Below are 13,974 nucleotides of genomic sequence, written 5' to 3'. Positions count from 1 at the left end.
TGATGGCACCCTACATAAAGGGACCCTCAATAAATAATGACAGTGATTGACTGTGTCAAAACTCAACAGAGCTGTAGTGCAGTGGACCAAGAGTTGTTTCCCTTATAACAATGCAGTTTCTTTAAAGAGATATGATGTTTTCTCTTGTAACAATTTTCTTGGAGGGGAAAAATATGTTATTGAGTGTCCTATTATGAAATATTTGCTTTTTATGATATGAAATACATTTAAGTAATGGGAGGAAATTTGTTGTATGCAACATCATGCCAAATTATGTTGTATGAGCTATAGAGATACCCCGGTTGTTGGGGAAAATTTCCAAGGCCAGCTGAGAAGTTCTGTTTAAACAGCTGTTGAGCTAACTTGGCAGCATCAGACCATCAATACAAGTGTAGACACTTGCTCTGGTTAATTGCTGATGTGAGCAGCAGCTGCATCATATGTATCAAGAATCTCTTCTACTTGGAAGTGGCATTGTGTTTGGGGGTTGTATAAAGTGAGGTAGACATATGAATACACCACTTTTACAATTAGGCAGTCTAAGAATACACAAAGCTCTGTTCTGTACAGCCTGTTATACTTCATAAAGGGTTTTCACATCAATTAGCTTATTCATTATCTTATTGGACACCAAAACTTTATTATCCAACATTTACAGTTAGGAAAGCGAGGCAGAAAGATGTTAAGTTCATTAACCTAAACTCTAGTGAAATTATGTCTAGAACTTAAGTCTTCTGAGTCTTGGTCTAATGGGGTACTCTTTCCATGATCATGTTTTTCTCATGCTATGTTTGTCTCATGCTTTTCAGCAGTACCTTCTAATATTTATTGAACATTAACTGTATATTTAGCATTATGTGAAGTACTTTATCTCATTTTACCATAAACCATCTGATGTAGTATTATCAATTCTTATTCCCACATTACACACAAGAAACTGATTAATTTCTCCATTGTTACATGGCTGGTAATAACAATGGAACTTGAAATTCAGCCAGTCTGATAAAAGTATTGATGCCATTTATTAACTGAACATCCCCATTCCTTTGAATCAGTACCTTGCATAGTGTTACTTTTATATATTTTAATTGAATCATATTAATCAAACAGTGGTAGTAGTGTTAGATTAAGATATTTAGGTAATTGCACAGAAGTAATTAATTGCTTATGAATTAGTTATCAAGATCATCTTCTTGAAAATTATATATCCCAGAAACCAATCTAGGGTTTGGTGGTGTCTGGTTCTGTTTTCCAGGCTCAGAACCCTTCTTTCTCTCAGGGCACTTTCCCTCTTCCTGTATGATTCCTACTTGTCTCTGAGGTCTCATCTTAAATGATAATCCTCCCAAAAGTTTAGGTCAGGGGTCCCTCCAAGAATCCATGTATTTTTTTAATTTTTTAAAAATTTTTATTTATTTATGATAGTCACAGAGAGAGAGAGAGAGGCAGAAACACAGGCAGAGGGACAAGCAGGCTCCATGCACTGGGAGCCCGACGTGGGATTCGATCCCGGGTCTCCAGGATCGCGCCCTGAGCCAAAGGCAGGCGCCAAACCGCTGCGCCACCCAGGGATCCTGAATCCATGTATTAATTACTTGTTTAATTACTTTGTCCTCCTACCTGGAAGAGTCTTCTCCGTTTTATCTTCAGTCTAGCAAAATACCTGCCATGTATTAGGTGTATAATTTATCAAATGAATTAATGACCACAATGATTTAAAATTAGCAATCAAATGAATGGGGTGATAGTTTCAAATTCTAAAAAAATCCTGAAGAATGCCTTTAGTAATCAGAGAAATAACATTAAATAATTGGAAGTCATTGGTAAGTTTACATGTGGTTCCAGATACTGTCTGCTTATGCCTGTGCCCAAATGGAAAACAAGAGAGATCCTAATGGACTATCAGAGAACACTTAGAATTAGGCTATTTTTGTTATTTTTGTCTCCATAAACTGTATACAATATGGCATGTTACTCTTTCATAGTTTTTAAAATATTTAAAGACTTTTAGTAGAGAATATATCAGCCAGGCATTTTGAATAAATATTAAAGGAAATCTAAATGGGCTATACTGTCTGAAAGCAGAGCAAAAAGCTGGGGATGGAATGGAGCCAGTATCAGACAGCTTTCTAAGTGTACTGATGAGGAGTGCAGGTATAGAATCCCATTCAGTGAATTGCCAAACCTAAATTTGACAGAAGGTGCCAAGATAGCTCTCTTCTTCGAATACCAACTTCTCCCAGTGAATATGAGCTTTGTGACTGCTTGACCTAAACAATATGGTGGAAATGACACTGTGCTGTATTCAGGCTAGTTCTGAAGAAACTGGAAGCATTTTCCTCCTCTCTCTTAGTATTGTCACTCTTGGGAAGCACCTACCATTCTGTAAGGAGGCACAAGCAGTCCCTGGAAAGGCCCTGGTTGAGAAGAACCACAGATGGGAACCCATTGCACTGGGCTGATATTCAGCACTTAACTTGGTAGCCATGCCAATGAACCATTTTGAGAGTGAACCCTTCATTCCCTAGTTGAGCTGTTGTTCATGCTGACTATACATGGAATAGAATGAAGCTGATCCACCAGCCCCTACTCAGCCTTGTGATCAAGCTTTAAAAAAATGGCTGTTTTCCAATAAGAACAAGGACTTTAGATATTCTATTTTATAAAATAAAAGATCAATATTTTTTGATTAACAAATCAGTGTAAAAATGGATGCCCTTTCATGAAAATGCAGTATTCTTTAAGATATGACCATGTAGCTAAATATGAGAACCAAATGAATACTTAAATGTAAGGGCAGGGTTTTCTTAGGAACAGTTCTGTGATTACCCCAACACATGAATAATCAGTTGCATGTTAGAGCACCATAGGACATAGATTAACAGACTTTTCATTGGGAATCAAGGTTATTTTACATGTAAGAAAGTGCTTTATAAAGAACCCAATTTTATACTAATGCAAGAAGATGGCTTTGCTGTTACTTTTATAAGCCATTATTCTCCTGTTGATTGGTAGAATTCACTAAATCATTTCCCCACCTCTCTTCCGCTTCCTTCTACCCCATTTAAAACAGATTCATAAAAGAGTTAACTGTTATTAATATAGTATCCAAATCAGGAATAAAAATATTTATAAGGAATGGACAAAAGGTCTTCTTGAGGTCTTTTATTTTCTTTAAGTTCTAATTCATTTCCTACTAACTCTCTTTTTGCTTTAAAAATGTTTGTAGCAACAGTTGGACTAATATGTCAATAGTAGGTCCCTTCATGTAGTCTCTACTGGTTTGTTTTCTATAGAAGTGGTCCTATTACATTCTCTACTTAAAAGTTTAAAAGAATGACTCCAGAGAAGTATCCAAATATTCACCTATTTCAACTGGAAAGTGCGTTATGTTTTTAAAAGGAATGGCCTGAGAACTTGGCAACCAGCATCACATATTGAATTATCATTTCTCAAACTTTAATGTCATGAAAGGCCTTTCTTCTCTGCAAAATACATATGGTGTGGACAGACACAAAATGATTTTCTACCTCCTACTTTTGTGAAATCCCTAACTCTTAAATATGGGCAGTTTTGGTGATTTCCTTCTGACCCAGAGAAAATAGTAAGGGTGATGAGATGTGTGCCACTCCCTTGGTTGTGTTAAATGAGAATCCCCTTAGCCACATAATAGAAAATCCCATCTTCAGAGACTGGACCAGATGTGGCCCTGCTGGAGTGATAAAGTAAGCAGCCAGGTTGAAAGGAATTGTAGGAGGCCACCAGTCAGCAGGCAGCACAAAGCCGACACCCTTACAATTATAGCCAAAAGGAAATTAGTTCTGAAATTATCCCAAGAGAGTTTGGAAATGGATGCTTCTCCAGTCAAGCTTCCAGATGAGAACACAGCCTTGCCAACACTTTGATTACAACCTTGTGGGACCCTGAACAGAAGACTCAGTCGGGCCAGGCATGAGTTCCTGGCTCACAGGAATTGTGAGATCATAGATTTAGGTTGGTTTAAGCCACTAAATTTGTTGCAATTTGTTACGCATGATAGAAAACTAATCCAAGGTACAATCTCATGTGATTTCTGAGGGAACAAATGAAACAATGTGTGTGGAAAAAACCCCGTTAACAATGAAGACTTTAAAAGAAAAAAAAAGAAACAATTCTTAAATAGCTGCCAGAGAGACAGAACATAAATAAAGGGACCTCAAGAATAGGGAAAAAATATATGTGTATGTATATATATATATGTGTATGTATATACGTATGTGTATGTGTGTGTGTGTGTGTATATATATATGTAGGTGTATATATGTTCTAAAAGTATGGAATATGTGTGTGTGTGTGTGTGTATATATATATATATTAGATTATATATATATATATATATAATATATATATATATATTCCAAGAAATCTACAAACTATTTCATAGCAGAATCTTAACCTGGAGTTTGCCAGGTATTTAAATTCAATTAGCCAACATATAGTACATCATTAGTTTCAGATGTAGAGTTCAATAATTCATCAGTTGTGTATAACATTCAATGCTCATTGCATCATGTGCTCTCTCAAAGTGCTCATCACCCAATTACCCCATCTCCCCACACACCTCCCCTTCAGCAAACCTCAGTTTGTTTCCTAGAGTTAAGAGTCTCTCGTGGTTTTTTCCCTCTCTGATGACTTCTCATTCAGTTTTCTCTCCCTTCCTCTATGATCCTCTATGCTGTTTCCTATATTCCACATATGAGTTAAACCATATGATAATTGTCTTTCTCTGATAGACTTATTTCACTCAGCATAATACCTTCCAGTTTCATCCACCCACTGTTCATGGCAGCATTGTCCACAATAGCCAAACTGGAAAGAGCTGAGATATCCATTGACAGATGAATGGATAAAGATGATGTAGTATATATACACAAGGGAATATTACTCAGCCATCAGAAAGGATGAATACTTACCATTTACATTGACATAGGTGTTTGCTTTTAATAAGTATTACCTTTAGTTCCTAATTTCGTATCCACCAACACAGTAGAAGTAAATGCGAAACATACTGCTCCTTAAACATGAGGCTTCTGGTGATGCATCTATGAAGGAGGAGAAGGGAGAGGAGGAGGAGGAGGAGGAGGAGGGGGAAGAGGAAGCAGAGGAGGGATATTGATATATAATTGTTCAAGCACCATTTTATACAAAGATTCTCCCTCTCTCTCCCTCATTGGATTCCCATGGCAACATCTCAGTTAATTTTTTTTCCCTTTCCTTTTCATTTTACTAAGAAATAATTTGTGTAAAATAAACTGCCTCCATTCAAAGGGTACAATATGAGGAGTTCTGACAAGTGTATAAATCCATAAAACCACCACCACAATTAAGATAGAGAGCATTTCTGTTAACCCTTACATTAGTTTGCTGGGGCTGCCTACAGAGTACCAACTGGGTGATTTAAACAGCAGAAATGTATTTACTCAAAATTCTGGAGGCCAGAATTCCAAGATCAAGATATTGGTGAGGTCAGTTTCTTCTGAGGCATCTCTCATTGGTTTGTGCATGGGTTATCTTCTCTATGTCTTCACAATGGCCTCTGAGTATCCATGTCCTAATCTCTTCTTATAAAGACACCAGTCCTATTAGACTAGAGCCCGCTATAATTACCTCATCTTGACTTACTACCTTTTTAAAAACCCTATTTCCAAATACACTTGAATTCTGTAGGGTATTAGGACTTTGACATACAAATTTTGAGGGAACAAAATTCAGCCCATAAAACCCCTCCCAAAAATTCCTTATGCTCTTATGTAGCCCATTACATTCTCTGCTCCCAACCTCAAAGCTACCACCAATTTGTTTGCCACTGTAGATTTGTTTGTGTTTTATATAATTGGAAACGTAATATATTCTATCACAGCTTTTGCTTCCTTCACTCACATAATTATGAGAATCATCCATGTTACATTTATAAGTAATATGATAGTATTTATTGCCGAATAGTATTTTGTTGGCTGGAGATATCACATTTTGTTTATCCATTCATACTTTGATAGATATTTGGGTGGTCTCCAATTGGTGGCTATTATGAATAAAAATATTATGAACATTTGTATACAATTCTTTAGGTAGACCTAAAGAATTGTTTTCATTTATCTTGGATAAATATCTAAGATTAAATGGTCAAATCATTGATGGTTATACGTCTAACTTTCTAAAAGATGCCTAAAGTTTTCCAGAGGGGCTGTGCTGTTTTATATTTGCATTAGAAGGGTGTGTGTATTCCAGTTACTTTACATATCACCAATATTTAGTATGGGCATTTTTTTTAGGATCATCTATTTATTTGAATGAGTTGCTCAGTTCCTTTCTAACACTGGCTTTTGTAGCTACTCCATAAAATCTATAGGATAAAGGATTCTTCTCTCTTTTCCATAACTAAGGTTATAACATAAGGTTTTAAGAAATGTTCAATAACTATCTGTTAAGTTGCTGAATATTTTGATTCCGAGGATTTTTTCTTTATTATGTTACCTGCTCACTATTTAATGACTGCATTGTTGAGCTTTGACTATAGTCACAGCACTGTACTTAGCTTCATGAGAAGCATGGGATCTTTAAATCCAATGGGGGAAGATGTCAGAACAATATCTACCTTATGGATGAAAATATATCATTTAAAAGAGTTACAAGCTATTTTGATAGGGATTGCATTAAACGTGTAAATTGCCCTGGGTAACATTGATATCTTTCTTCAGAGAGTTGGAACAAATTATTTCAAGATTTATGTGGAATCAGAAAAGACCCCGAATAGCCAGGGGAATTTTAAAAAAGAAAACCATAGCTGGGGGCATCACAATGCCAGATTTCAGGTTGTACTACAAAGCTGTGGTCATCAAGACGGTACTGGCACAAAAACAGACACATAGATCAATGGAACAGAATAGAGAACCCAGAAGTGGACCCTCAACTTTATAGTTAACTAATATTCGATAAAGGAGGAAAGACTATCCATTGGAAGAAAGACAGTCTCTTCAATAAATGGTGCTGGGAAAATTGGACATCCACATGCAGAAGAATGAAACTAGACCACTCTCTTTCACCATACACAAAGATAAACTCAAAATGGATGAAAGATCTAAATGTGAGACAAGATTCCATCAAAATCCTAGAGGAGAACACAGGCAACACCCTTTTTGAACTTGGCCACAGTAACTTCTTACAAGATACATCCAGGAAGGCAAAAGAAACAAAAGCAAAAATGAAGTATTGGGACTTCATCAAGATAAGAAGCTTTTGCACAGCAAAGGATACAGTCAACAAAACTAAAAGACAACCTACAGAATGGGAGAAGATATTTGCAAATGACGTATCAGATAAAGGGCTAGTTTCCAAGATCTATAAAGAACTTCTTAAACTCTACACCAAAGAAACAAACAATCCAATCATGAAATGGGCAAAAGACATTAAAAGAAATCTCACAGAGGAAGACATAGACATGGCCAACATGCACATGAGAAAATGCTCTGCATCACTTGCCATCAGGGAAATACAAATCAAAACCACAATGAGATACCACCTCACACCTGTGAGAATGGGGAAAATTAACAAGGCAGGAAACCACAAATGTTGGAGAGGATGCAGAGAAAAGGGAACCCTCTTACACTGTTGGTGGGAATGTGAACTGGTGCAGCCACTCTGGAAAACTGTGTGGAGGTTCCTCAAAGAGTTAAAAATAGACCTGCCCTACGACCCAGCAATTGTACTGTTGGGGATTTACCCCAAAGATACAGATGCAATGAAACGCCAGGACACCTTCACCCCGATGTTTCTAGCAGCAATGTCCACAATAGCCAAACTGTGGAAGGAGCCTCGGTGTCCATCGAAAGATGAATGGATAAAGAAGATGTGGTTTATGTATACAATGGAATATTACTCAGCCATTAGAAACGACAAATACCCACCATTTGCTTCAACGTGGATGGAACTGGAGGGTATTATGCTGAAATCGGAGAAGGACAAACATTATATGGTCTCATTCATTTGGGGAATATAAAAAATAGTGAAAGGGAATAAAGGGGAAAGGAGAAAAATGAGTGGGAAATATCAGAAAGGGAGACAGAACATGAAAGACTCCTAACTCTGGGAAATGAACTGGGAGTGGTGGAAGGGGAGGTGGGTGGGGGGTGGGGGTGACTGGGTGGCGGGCACTGAGGTGGGCACTGACGGGATGAGCACTGGGTGTTATTCTATATGTTGGCAAATTGAACACCAATAAAAATAAATTTATAAATAAATAAATAAATAAATAAAATAAAAGAGTTACAAGCTGCATGCTCCGGAAACTGACATAATCCCTGGTGAATGGCTGGGTAATGGGGAAAATGAGAAAAAATAAGAAATAAAAAACATAGTGGACTGAGTCAAGTGCCTTGGAACTGGCCAATTATTGCTTATCTGTCTATGAAATTAAAAATAGTCCTACTCAGGGATTACTATTTTGAATACTACTTGCAACAGTTGCCGTCTTTCCCTAAATCAGCCTGTGCACTGGGCAAACATTAAAGGTGTTGTTTTATTTAGCATTCCTAAAAGCCCAAGAAGGGGATGTTTAACCCTCACTTTTCAGAAGAGGTGGATAAAGGTGGAATGAAACGTGCTCAGGAGCCTCTAGTTAATAATTGGTGGACTTGGGATTCATCAGGTCTGTGAACTTTGAAGCTCTCTCTCTGTATCACTTGGTTAGACACAAAGGAAAAGGAAGGAAGGAGGCCCAGCATAACAATTTTAAAGTTGCTTTTGCTGTCATATAATTTTCAAAATTATTCCTCTGAAGTTTGATTATATGCCTTAAATGTTTGTAGAATCATTTAAGAGGATATATTAAATCCAACACATTTGATAACTCGAAATAATTGTTAAAGGCATAGTTTAAGTAAAAGTACTATTAAAATAACCCTTATTATATTATATTTTTAAAGTTTTTTTAACTGCTTAACTGACTGAGCCACCCAGACACCCTTACAGTAACCTTTTTTAAAAACTGCAAACATTAAGATTTTTTAGTAACATTTTGGGAAACAGGATTTGCAAATGGTTTTTTACATGGCAGTGTATATGCCCACCTATGAAGAGCTGGTTATAGAATTTGTTTAGATAATTCAGAGATGGGGGAAATAAACCTCTTTTGCTTTAACTGTTTGTCTGAATATTGTCAGAGTGATATTTGGATAAGAATTAGCCAATTAGGTACCTCAGTTTTCCACTTGATTGGACATGCAAAACATAGCAAAAATGACTTATGGATTAGTTCTATGATTTTTAAAAGTAGATTTTAAGACCCTTACCTTACAGATTTAGTCACTGCTTTTCATGTCATTAAATCATTTTTTCTGAATTTCTGATTTATATGCACCATATAGATGTGCTTAAATAATATTCTATTTTATGATTTTCTGTTGATGGTAATATTGTCAAGAGAAATCCTCAAAAGTCATCTTTAGTTGCAGTTTTCCATTCTTACTAATTCCAACAACTTCAATCACTGCATTCTAACAACACCTTGGATTCCATAGGCCAGTAGTTCTAAGGTTTTAATTGAAGTAATTTCTCACTTGAGACTCAGGATGTAGCTACTTCTACAAACTGGTGACATTACATGGTGGCCAAAATGCTAACATAGTATTTTTAAGTGCTTTTTGGGGCGCGTAGGTGGCTCAGTCAGTTACACCTCTGCTTTTAGCTCAGATCATGATCCCAGGATCCTGGGATCGAGTTCTGCTTTGGGCATCCTGCTCAACAGGGAATCTGCTTCTCCCTCTGCCTCTGCCTTCCCCCTGCTTGTGCTCTCACTCTTTAATAAATAAATAAAATCTTTAAAAAAAATTAAGTGCTTTTCAATATGAACTTGGAGAATTTTACTTATCATAGATCCAAGGTTGGCACACTTTCTCCGTAAAGGACCAGGTAGTAAATATTTTAGGTTTTGGGAGCCATGTCCTCTGTGTGGCAATGACTCACTTCTGTCCTTGCAGTGCAAAAGCAGCATAGACAACAGGTACGTGAGCAACTGCAGCCATGTTCCACTCAAGTCCATTTGTGGACACAGAAACCTGAATGTCACTTGCTCTTCATGTGCCATGAAGTACTATTCTTTTTGGCCTTTTTAACCACTTACAAATTTAAAACCATTGTTTTTGCTGTCTAGAAGCAAACCCTAGGCTGGATTTGGTCATAGCAGGCCATAGTTTGCTCACCCTTGCTTTAGAAGCTTAACTAACTTATATATTCTCTTGGTTGTATAACCATATTAGGCAAAAGAAGGACACAATTTTTTTTTTAAAAGCTGCCAAACGATTCCTTATTAAGACGTATTTCACATTATTATGACATGTTTTTTTCAGATGTCTTTCTCCAGTTCTTTACATTTGAGAGGTTAAATACATTTGCGGGGGGATTCTCTCCTTGACATGACTGTCATGTAATATGTAATCCTTTTAAAGTTTTGCTGTCTGGAGACTTTTGTAGCCCTAAATAAAGGCTATTAATTATAAATATAATTATTTCATCACGCATCTGTTAAAACACAGTATGCAACAGTGAACCAATTCACATTTTATATTTTCTAAGCCATTAGAAAAGATCAACATTGTTAAACCTGCTTTGTAATGGCATAAATTCACAGGAACATTTGTTTCAATTTTCAGGATGGATATTGCAATAACATTCAATACCCATACTATGAGTAGTATGGATAAACTAGCACATTTGCTTCATTATGTTGAACTGCCATATTCATTGGAATTCTATTCGGTTTTATTACTTACGTTCTCTGGTTATAGTTTGAGATCATGAAGCAAATCATGACCGTGTTTTCTATAATTTCCTTGTACAAAACAAGGATTTATCAGATTAAGTAGTATCTTAGGTGACAGTGAGAGGAATTGTTGCATAAATGTTTTCATTGCTTTTTGAACTTTGAAAAATTAAGGCATGAAAAATTCATCTGTACAGACTTTACTCATCCTAGACTTTGAGGTAGGGAATCTTTCTCTGAGCAGTGATATGCAAATTGGACCTAACCCATGCATTTGATTATTAGGGCTCCTTCTCCAGCCTGTGCTAAAGTGAGGTTTATCTCTTACCATTGCACTTGCTCTAAGTAGGTCGGTGCTTCCTGCACCAGCCTCAGAAGGAATGTTCCATGTTGGTAGATCAAGGAGGCAATGTCTCTGTGTTCAGTCAATGGTTATCCACAATGAAATAGATTTCCTTTGAAACCAGGGACTTTCCCAAGCAACAGGTGTGCTACTGTTCATTGTTAGCATCTACCTGCCACAAGTGTGAGCCAATACTTGCCACTACCATCCTGCCTATGACCTGGATCCTAAGCATAAGTGGCTACTGTCCCAGATGGAAGAGGGACAAGAAGCGGCTCTTGTTAGAAGTGCTCAGTAACTTTGGAGAGTCAAAAGAAAAAAGCTGCAATTTTTTGCTGAGACCCTGCCTCACTTCAGAAGGATTTGACAAGTTTGCAAGAATATTTTGAGGTTAAAAAAAAAAAACAAGAAAAAGGTGCATAAAATAAGGAAAAATATCAAAGGAAAAGAAATCGAGGAAAATGATATGAAAGCAACGGTAATATTAGCAAACCTAGTATTTATTGTAAATTATGTATAGTTTCCAGAGCTGGGCCACAGATTTGACTCTAAAGTTTTCCTAGTTGTCTAAAAATGAAAGAAACCAGATTCCTAGTATCCGTGGAGTATCCTACAGAAACAGATTAACAGATAAACGTAACCCCCAATATGGGTCCTCAGCCAAGGACTGAACTGTAACGTGGGAGACTGCAGTCTAGCCACATTTGTCCCTGAATTCTTCATGTTAAGTTGGAAAGCAAGGCTGAGGGAATGTGATCAAATGCTGGATATTAGTTCTTTACCTCTGCTTTACGTCAGTATATGTGTCACTTTGATCAAAAGGATATGTGCCTATGCTTAAAAATCAAACATACAGATGACTTTTTAATTAAAAAGCAACATCTCTCAGCTCCACCCTTGCTATCCAATTCTTAACATCCATACCTTTGGGCAGCCCCCGTGGCCCAGCGGTTTGGCGCCGCCTTCAGCCCAGGGTGTGATCCTGGAGACCCGGATCGAGGAGTCTCACATCAGGCTCCCTGCATGGAGCCTGCCTCTCCCTCTGCCTGTGTCTCTGCCCCCACCCCCTCTCTTTCTCTCTCTCTGTCTCTCTCTGTCGTGAATAAATAAATAAAATCTTTTTAAAAAAATCCATGCCTTTACTTTTACATTGTCCAAGTGGCATGACATGTACATTTGGTTACACAATCCTTGGTCCATTTTCTTATCTTTTTTTTTAAGATTTTATTTATTTATTCATGAGAGACACACAGAGAGAGGGAGAGACACAGGCAGAGGGAGAAGCAGGCTCCCTGCGGGGGAGCCTGATGTGGGACTTGATCCTAGGACCCCAGGATCACGACCTGAGCCAAAGGCAGACACTCAACCACTAAGCCACCCAGGTGCCCCCCTTGGTTCATTTTCAATAGTATATAGATTGTAAGGTTGAAAATCAAGTGGATATTTACATTGCTATAACTACAGTGGACTGTGTATGCCTGCACTAAACTTAGAGGTGCAAAGGAAATGAAATCTCTTATTTTCCGTAACTGATGGGACCTTAATCGTGAACCTTGATCCTTCTGTGGAGTGTGAGAACGTTCCCTTGATGATGAATCAATATCATCATGTCGTGGGTCCCCAAGAATGCCTCACACTTCCAGGTTCAGCGATTCACTGGAAAGGTTTGTAGGACTCAGTGGACAGTCTGACACATAGTAACAGGATCCAGAGTAGCAGAGAGAAAAGGCATCTGAAGTCTGGAGGAGATCACAGGCAAGTTTCCAAGAGTCCTCTGCCAGCAGAGCCGCACAGGATACACCTGTTCACTCGGCACCCAGGCTTTTCTGGGGGGGCTGGTCACTGTGCACCCCTTCCTAGCATGGACCACAGTGCCAGACTCCAGACATTTATGGTGCCACAAACCCTCTGTGTCAATGAGTGGATGCAGACACTCCCCAAATCCAGCTTCCCAGACACCAGCCTGGGGCCTCCCTAAGGACAGTAGGCTCAGGCTTCTAACACTTTCCTGCTGCTTACGTTCTTCTGTTTAGTGATCTGTGAATTCAGAATGTGGCTCCTTACGAGGTCTGGTTTAAATAGCCTCTATAGAAGTTTGGCTTAGTATGTTTAAGGTAGATGCTGAATCTCCTATATTCCTTCTGCTTTCTCTTGCTTGTCTCTAAATTGTGTGTGTGCGTGTGTAAGTGTGTGTGTCTGTACGTGTGGTGCATCTCCATGTGGTAAGTGTGTGATACGATGTGTGTATGTGGTGTGATTGTGTCTATGTGCACAGGAAAGTCTGTGGGGTGAGATGTGTGTCAATGTGTGGTATGCATGTGTGTTTGAGTGTGGGTAGTGTGATGTGTGTGTGTGTATGTGTGTCTGATGCACCTGTGTGGGTACGTGTGCTGGTGCAGGGGGAGGGAAAGTGTGCACTCACAGAGACACAGGAATGGCTGGGATCCTTGCGTGCCTTCTGAGTTTTCATCGATTTGTGCGGCAGTGTGGCCAGGAGACTGCTCCGTCTGGCTCATGGAACAGGGTGGTCCTAGTGCTGACTGGTGGTGACCACTTCCACTGCTCACAAAACCTCTGGCATGGTCCCAATGTCTATGGTAATAAAATCACCACAGCCACCAGCTCTTGGCTCTCACCTCCTCTGCGGGCTGGGCACAGATCCCAGAACATTCTGGCTGGAAGCTCTGTCATCACCGCAGCTGGTGACACCTTCCTTCTGTCCTCCTCCTTCTCTGCTGCAGCTACGGAGACACCACCGTCTGTCCCACAGCTCCTTCTCAGAGCCACACATTGGATGAGGCCAAAGCTAGGCCACTTCCCACCTTCCCCCAAGCCC

At 38.6% G+C, this 13,974-nt stretch overlaps 1 protein-coding gene across 1 annotated transcript in view; it reads left to right on the top strand.

Moving 5' to 3' along the window:
* PRKN (parkin RBR E3 ubiquitin protein ligase) overlaps positions 1-13,974 on the top strand; it is a 1,297,938-nt gene that overhangs the window by 626,379 nt on the left and 657,585 nt on the right. The window lies entirely within an intron of this gene.

This window comes from Canis lupus, chromosome 1 (assembly GCF_048164855.1).
Source record: "Canis lupus baileyi chromosome 1, mCanLup2.hap1, whole genome shotgun sequence".
NCBI classification, from domain to species: Eukaryota; Metazoa; Chordata; class Mammalia; order Carnivora; family Canidae; genus Canis; species Canis lupus.
This window is presented reverse-complemented; position numbering and strand designations above follow the sequence as displayed.